Source organism: Anarhichas minor, unplaced genomic scaffold (assembly GCF_050575085.1).
Source record: "Anarhichas minor isolate MPS153535 unplaced genomic scaffold, ASM5057508v1 ptg000030l, whole genome shotgun sequence".
In the NCBI taxonomy this organism is placed as follows: domain Eukaryota; kingdom Metazoa; phylum Chordata; class Actinopteri; order Perciformes; family Anarhichadidae; genus Anarhichas; species Anarhichas minor.
In genome coordinates, this window is record NW_027466476.1 from 3,043,075 (window position 1) to 3,051,546 (window position 8,472).

The window sequence follows — 8,472 nt, forward strand, 5'->3', positions numbered from 1 at the left end:
GCTTATATGTGCATATATATAAGCTTGCATGTTCATCTGTGTATACAGTATGTACTTTGAATGGACTGCAACCCCCTCCCTTCCTGTGATAGCAAAGATCAGTAAAGTTTTATTTGATTCGCAAGCTTACGGCAAATCAGTTCAAGATGGCGACCGAGGATTTAGCCTGCATCTAGTCCACCATAAACCCACAGTAGTGGATGGAAGAGGACTTTTCCTGAGGGGACACTCACAGGAAACACCTTCTTCTTTATTATCCTTCCTGCTGTTATCGCTGCCAGTGCCTGTTTGCTCTCTCTTCTCCACTCTAATCTCCATGGCCGGCGAAGCCTGCACGCTATCACGGCATAACTCCTCTTTCTCAGGACCCCACTCCCTCATGCATCCTTCTTACAGGGCCAACCTCCTCATATACGCTTCATCCAAAAGCACAGATCAGATAGCAGAAATTAAGGACTTTGTACATTGAAAAAGTGCAATCACATTTGACCCAGCTCAGCTGCTAATTTATAAAAGCAATGCACTCTATCTACTTGTTAAAGCTCCTTCTAACTTCAGTCAGGACAAACTCAATAAAGCATCTCTGACTCACTCGTCTGTTGATGTGTTTCTCAGTGATTAAGAATTAGTGCTTTCCTCTCATCTGCAGTAATCATGTTCATACATCTATCATGATCTGAGGCCCTTAGCAGATGTAAGTCAGCACACACATGCAATCATGGCCGCAGCAAGATTTATGATACGGCACAATGAGTTCATATTAATGCATGAACAAAACCTTAGCTGAAGCCCGAACTCCAGATGTGCTCTCATGTGGCTTCATTGACTCCAAGATATTTTGACCTATGAAGAGGCTGTTTATTTTCATTACAGTAAAGTTAAGAAGTCACCGATGTGGCACATCAGAAATAAATTAAAACTAGGGTGAACCATGACCACCAGTCAGGAATTACTGTATCAAAGACAAATCAAATATTAACTACATAAAGTTTCACTGATTAGATAATTACTACACATCAGCCTATCAATCAATCATTAGTTATTTTCTTCCTTCTTCTTTATATATTTGAATGTATTTTAGTATGATGTAGCCTATTATCTTATGAGGGTACCTGCTTCATATAATGTGCTATGAATTTACAATCGATTTACGTAAAAGTGAGGGTGAAGTGAAAGATGCATTTACTCTTAAATATAACTAATTAATGCTTTTCAGTCTCATCCTTCGCTGATCCACCATCTGAACTGATGCTTTTTGTGCTGAAATAAGAAACCTGTGTTATGTCTATAGCGTGCACCTGTAAGACGTGTGTATATATTTAGGATTAGGAGTATAAAGAGTAGGAATTGTCCTGCAGCTGACCCCTATACTAATGCCTTCATGTACATATAGAAATAGCTGGGGTAACAGAATGTATCAACAAGCAACCCTTGTGAGTCGTAATCCAGCATAAACCAACAATATTTAGCTACCAGATCCAGCCCGCTGGCTAAAGCTGAAACCTGCGGCCAGTGGTCCATAACAGCAGTTTTAACAAGTCCCACCACTGTGCCCTGATCCTCCTCAATCATACCCATCCTGGTGATGAAGGGGCTTTGTCCATGCAGCTCTGAAGACACAACACCCTCTGTGCTGACATGAGCTGCTGTTTCATCCCCACAGCTCATTGTAAATAACAGAAAAGCCAAACTCAAGCTCTTTCCATGGGAAACAAACCCGCTTTGTGTTCCTCAGTGTGTATCCGAAGTTTTCAAGTGCTTCCTGTCTTCCTCACAGTGCTGGACTCCAGGGCCAGTCTTTTAGAGAGGCCCCATCTACATAGCTGAACATCAAAATTATTGGTTGGTTTATGGTTCATGCTCGGCAGCGCTCAGGTTTCTGCTCATCTGGTCTATATAACATGAGCTGTGAGGGGATATCCTCGCCTACAACTTGGGATTCTGTGATGTCTGATTTAGGAGAAACTAAAGATCTAAGACTCCACAACTATTACAACATGTCTCCACATGTAGCATCAGTCCTTGCTTATTACTGATTATTTCAATCATTGTCACAGGTTACACCAACAGTAGCATTCAGAGTGACATAAATGTAGATTATTGTTAATTTATTACTGTTTTCATGACAGTTATAGTGGCATTGAGACACTTAATTACCAACTCCAGGAGTTTTGACATGTCTGACCTCTAACGTATTTCAGGAAAAGAGGGTTGGTGGAGAAAGAAGAGCATTTCACTTAACAGAACATCACACCATCACCGTCATCTCCAGAAATTCCTCTAAATCAGTGATTCCCTAACTTAATAAATAAAAAGTTGAAATTGTTGAAATGAAAGAAACAACTGAAACTGTTGACTAAATGTAACTGTTAAGTTTAGTTAGCTAATAAACTGTTTAAATAATTATTTAAATATAATGAATGAATAGCTGAAATCATGAGCTAAAAGTAAATGGTTGAAACAGTTAGTGAATCAAGGTTTTCATGGTCCGGCCTCTCCTTCATTCCTAGTTTGTTTCTGTGTCACCCCTTCTTTGTGTTTCTTGTTTGGTCCCCTGTTTATCATTTCTCTCTCTGTGTGTGTGTGTGTGTGTGTGTGTGTGTGTGTGTGTGTGTGTGTGTGTGTGTGTGTCTGGGCGTGGCACTCAATATCTCGCCTGCTAATCATCCTGCACACCTGAGACTCATCCACTCATCAAGCTGTATGTATACCCCAGCTCTACACTCCAGTCTTCACCAGATTGTTCATTTTACCTACGAGATACTAATGCTGCAGCCACAATATCAGTTTGGTTGAACATCTTCCGTGTCTGTCTGAACACAGTTAACCTCGTGTTTTCCTGTGTCCATCATCCCTTTGTGGTTTTTGTTTGCTGCCCAGCCAGTCTTCCCACTACCAGCGCAAGTTCTCTCTGCCTGCACCTGGTTAATCTGTAACATAACAAAAGTGAAATTGTCAGGTAATGCTAAATGTAATGGATAAAAAGTTTAAATAATAATTAATGAACAGTTGGACTCACTAGCTATCTGCAATGATAAGTGGAATTTGTTAACTAAATGCAACGATAAACAGTTAAAAATATTAGCTAAAAGCAATGAAATGTTCAGCTTCTGCCACTCCAATTATTATCTAAACTCAACCAAAGCAACCTAAACATTGACAATTAAATTGTGTGAAAAATATATTGTAACAATACCCCATTAATCCATTTAAAGGAACATATTGGACTATGAGTGGTGTCAATGAGGGGAGCACTTGAGCTCATCTGGTAGCACTGTGGGCGTACGTCGACAAAAAAAAGGTTGGGACTCACTGATGCATCAGCAATGAGTTTTAATGACGTTGCTCCTACAGAAGATTATGTGCACACACACACACACACACACACACACACACACACCCTTTAAGCGATGGATCCCTGCAGCAGGCTTGTCAGCAGCACTGCAGTGTCCTGGCAGTGTTAAATAGTTCATCTGGCAAACAGCTCTGTCGGGAGCAGTTTTCAGCAGCCAGCCAAGATAACATTTCTCCCCTAAAAGGTTGATAAATTACGACACCGGTGTGTTGGAATTGTTGTCTTTGTTTAGATTTTGATGGGAAGTCAGTGATCCTATGCTGGTTGATGGGTATGCTCAAATAGAATGTGTCTGGGGCCTTCAGTTCTCAAACATATGTATTCATGATACAGTTAGGTGCTTTGGGGGACAGTATTTAAACCATCAAACAACAGGGTGTTTGTGTAAATCAGTAAGTGTCGAGAGAGACCCATCAGTCCAGCCGAGCGGTGACAGTTGGAGTCATCAAAGAGACTCGACTGCCACTGCATCTCACAAAAAAACCCAAACAATGGCAGGAAGGGGCTGTGAGTCTTCAGGAGATGAGCCACACACAAACATCTTCAAGCAGGATTCATTAGACTGGCGCTGAGGTTCGGGGGGGGTCCATCCATTTCCTGTTTTTACCTCCGAGCTAAGCGGTGACGAGGGCCTCCGTGTGCCAACACTGCTAATGACTCAAAACTTGTGTTTGGCTACTAACACGATCATTCACTACTCTATTATGCCCAGAATGGAAGTGGTGCAGAACGTGCATCCTTGGGTCCACACGTGTGTTTTGGCAATAACATCATCTCATCATTAGTGGTGACCAGAAATGATGCCAGTGGCTGTGTGTCCCACACAATGGCTTGTTAAGAGCCTCCTAACACAGAGGACATCCTCCCCATATGGCTGAGGGAGCCTGGCTCCAATACTAATCTGCTCCCACTGTTTATAAAATAAACAGGCCTCCAACGCCAACCTACAGACTGCCCAGTTTCCCCCCTCCTGTGCTGTCCACATTGCATCTGGCTGAACTTTGACCTGGACTGTTTGAACTTTTCTTCCTGTCCAATGCAACATGCATATGGCATCATGGCAAAATCTGCACTGTAGGCATTTTTCATGCAGCGGAAGAGGGGATTACCAATACATCCCCATGGTGTTGGCACATGTGGCAGCAGCCATCCCACACATGAGCACATAGAGGTCTACAGCAAAGACCATTGATTATGATTCATATACTGTAAGTCCCAAAGGCTTAGTGGCTTAAAAAAACACCTAGACGCCATGCTATAAAAGTGCAAATGAGTATGTATTTAGATAAGGCTCCATTAAGTGGTGTAAAGTTACTTCTAATTGCAAAACATGTGCCACTTAAAGGCAACAGCATTACCTTTTCAAAACAAGGCTGTTTTCACACAGACATCCCCACCAGACACCTCCACCCACACACACACACCCCCGCCCCTTCTCTCTGGGAGCCCCGAGCCTGCTAGGCTCACTGATGGTGGACTGAGACGAGATAAGCCCATGGTAGGCCTCCATCAACACATGAGGCTTGCCAAAGCGAGTAGAGTTACAGACAGGCAGTCCTCTGGGGCTCAGTGGGAGTGGGAGCGGGCTGGGACGGGGCTGCTCAGACATGGGAGGCTACTAATCTGCCCCCAGCCAGCCTGCCTGATGCCCACCATCTGTGTCTGTAACTCATCACCCACCGGCCAGGAGCCTCCGCAGGCACACACACAAGTAAACAATCACCCAGAGAGAGAGCCATTTAACAGCGAATTCTCTACCTGGCTCTGTTAATTACTGATTATCAGTGCGACCCAAAAAGCGGAGGACAGGAGCCGGTGTGGAGAGGTAAGAAGCGATAATGGGCAGACAGCTGTGGATTGGGGGCCAAGTAACTTCAGGCTGTTTCATTGTTCTCATTATGGAGGGTATTTGTGAAAAATAGCTGAGTCAGAACACAAAGATATGAAACATTTAATTACCATCAGCAGGGAATGAAGACCCGAGTCAAATCAACAGACTTTTCAAGTGTCAGGAAAAATGTAGCTGCTGCTTATTCTTCATTCACTTGACAAGACTTCACAGCTGTAATTGCGCGTGCCTCTGGCAAACTGAGCCAGGGGATGTAGAGGGTTAAGAGGTCAGGAGGATGGGTGCAGGGGGGGGGCAACTGATGGAGATTAAATGAAACGCCTAAAACTCCTCAAGGTGTATGACAGACACGCAGGTGTGCAGCAGTCACCCCCACATAACCCCCACACACCCATCGTTTGGATCTGAAATACCCTGTAGGCGCAGCAGCGGGCAGGTGATTAGCGGACACAATTACTATGCCTCACTTACCTTTTTACCACTCACCCGCATGTTTAGATCTCACCTTGTTGCTTCATGTGATTTGAACCCCCTAAAACCACTAAATGGCTCGTTTCTTAAGTTGTGCTAAGGGACTTTATGAAAAAGGGGAGGGGGAGCTACGAGGAGGATGACCTTCAATTTATTTTATTTTGTCCATGCCCACGTTTTGGGTTCAAAATAGTTAGAACAACAATCATGTTTTCTAGCTGTAAGTAGCACCACTACGTCAGTTTTGAGGCAGTGGATGTGGATCTTTTTAGTTAATACTAATTGAAGATTATCTCTCTAGAAGGCACACAGTTTTTTCCCTTAGCCAACAGTCACCTTCACTTCCCTTTATAACAGAACTACGGTCAAATTGAATATATTGTTACCCTATAGTATAATGCACGATCAACAAAATACTTACTATTGGGTGAAGCAAAAACGTTATAGTGCTGAAACACTTCCGCCTGTGCCCCTGTAAACAAAATGCACTATTTCTTATTTTTCATTATTTTGGCAATTCATTCCACTACTATCGTGTGATTTGGGCTCTATAAAAAGTGATTGTTCTATTAATATATTAATTGAACTTAAAAACGGGGGCCAAGTTGAGAAGTTAGGTTGGAGGTTGTTGCATTTTTTCTATTAAAGGGGAGGGTCAAATCCAAATATTTATAAAGTCAAACATTAAGTTCAGCCCTGAATAACTTTCGTATGGTCTCTGATGAATGAGAACTGTGATGACATTTAAGGTATTACTAAATGCACCCATGAGGATTTTTAGTTGTTATTCTATGTTGAATGTACCAGCTAAGTATTAACCATTTATATAAGTAGACTATAAATGGAAGCAAAATCATACGGTGGAAACAGCATAGGTGCCAAAACTCTAGTCCAAGGTACACAGAGCCTTATATATTACATGATGGAATAGCTAAGTCTGCAGGCACAGCTCCAGACTTAAATAATGTTATAAATGTCTGACAATGTTGAAACAGTAGTTTATGTTTAGGGTGGTGAAACATAGCTGAGAGCCAGAGGATGGAGAATATTTATAAAGCTGTGTCTGGAGAGAGAGCTGTCGTAGCAGCGCCAGAGACTTGGAGGCAAGTAGTATTCATGACAAACGTACAATACTGCAGAAATAAAGAGCAGTTATAAATGATTAGCTTTAAAGGTCTGATTCAGAAAAGAACACAGTCATCCATAATGCTACAAGCGGATGATAAAAGGGAGTTTTTTTCCTTTCCTTTGGCCGATGAACAGAAGAGGTGCACACTGAAAGAACAACACAGGGATGATTCAATTATCCACCCTGGCTCTCGCACAGGGACGCCCCCCTCTCTCAATGCCACAAGGACTAATGTTTTCCGTCAGTGCAATAAATAACTTTTTATTCTGCCATGGAAAGTTCACCTGCACAGACGATCAAAATGTCTGCCCTCATATTTGTTACTGTGGCCTTTTAATTTGACCTGAGCCAACCTGTCATGCTCCATCAAACGTGGGAATCGGATACCTCAGGAACACAGGCGCCTTTGCTTTGCGTTATGCCATCCACCCCCTCTGCGCCTTAACACATTGAGCCCGGGAGCAGAGAGAAAGTCACCCGCATCACATGAATCAAGCACTGTGACAGGGGTCCGTTGGGTCTGGGATCACACGGAGGATCACAAGTCTTTCTTTTTACTGCTCCCTCTGCCATCTCGGTTAGCTGGGGATGAGACGGGTGGGATGGCCCTCCAAGGGCATATATTTCCGTTGATGAAGAGATAAATCAGATCATTTCTGGAGTAAGGAAGGGAGCACAGAGAGAGCCTTCTTGGTTGTCCCCCTTTGAGATGTAAATGGCACGGTGGCACTGAAAGAGGGCCAGGTGTCCGATGCAAAGAGGGAAAGCGTGACGGTGCATGCATTCCTCTGAGACCTAGACCATTAACTGTTGCTGTGCCTCGTGTGAGCAAACATCAACAGATCCCATAATGGTCCATAATGGCTTGGTAGAATGACAGAATGGGTAAGTATGATTATTAGTTATTGACAGGTATTGTTTTTCAAGTGAGATTTTAATCATATGTACACACACCTGACCTACCTGCAGTTAGACTGATCATATAGAACAAATGGTAATTGTAAAGACAATTATTCCCACATCATGTGCAACTGGCTGCCGTCTCTTGTAATCACTCTGAGTCCCTTGTGACCAGAGGTCAACAGCTGCAGCTCACGCCTTGCTGGACGATTAGAAACCAGTTAGCGGGCTTTCTGAGGTCATCAAGGTAGCGATTTGCAATGAACTCTTTCAAGCCTGAGGCAAAAACCTTAAAATATCCCACACCTCAAGGTGGAGAAAGGAGGCAGTCGGCAGTTCAAACAATGAATTAAGAAAAGAATAGCAACCTGTTATTAGTCAAAACGAGGAGAGAGACCAGGAATGACCTCTTTGGGCGGGGGGCGGGGGGAACGTGTTGTAGCTGAAGAAATAGCCTTAAGAGTAGAAAGGTCAAATATTTGTGTCATGACTAGATACACTCCTACAGTGGCTTCACTATCTTTTTTTCATTTGCAATATATACCAGACCATAGACTCCCATTTGATAAGATGTTGTACAATCTGAGGTGATAGATTTGACAGCGCAGAATTACAAAGTAAAAGACACTGCAGAGTCTAAATTCCATCATTATACTAACAATGGTAGAGAAATTTAACTAATCATCATGTATTTAGAAAGCTCTGAAATCCCAGACCCCACTTTGGTAACCACTGTTTAAATTTGTTTCAAGGAAAGGTTTCACATCT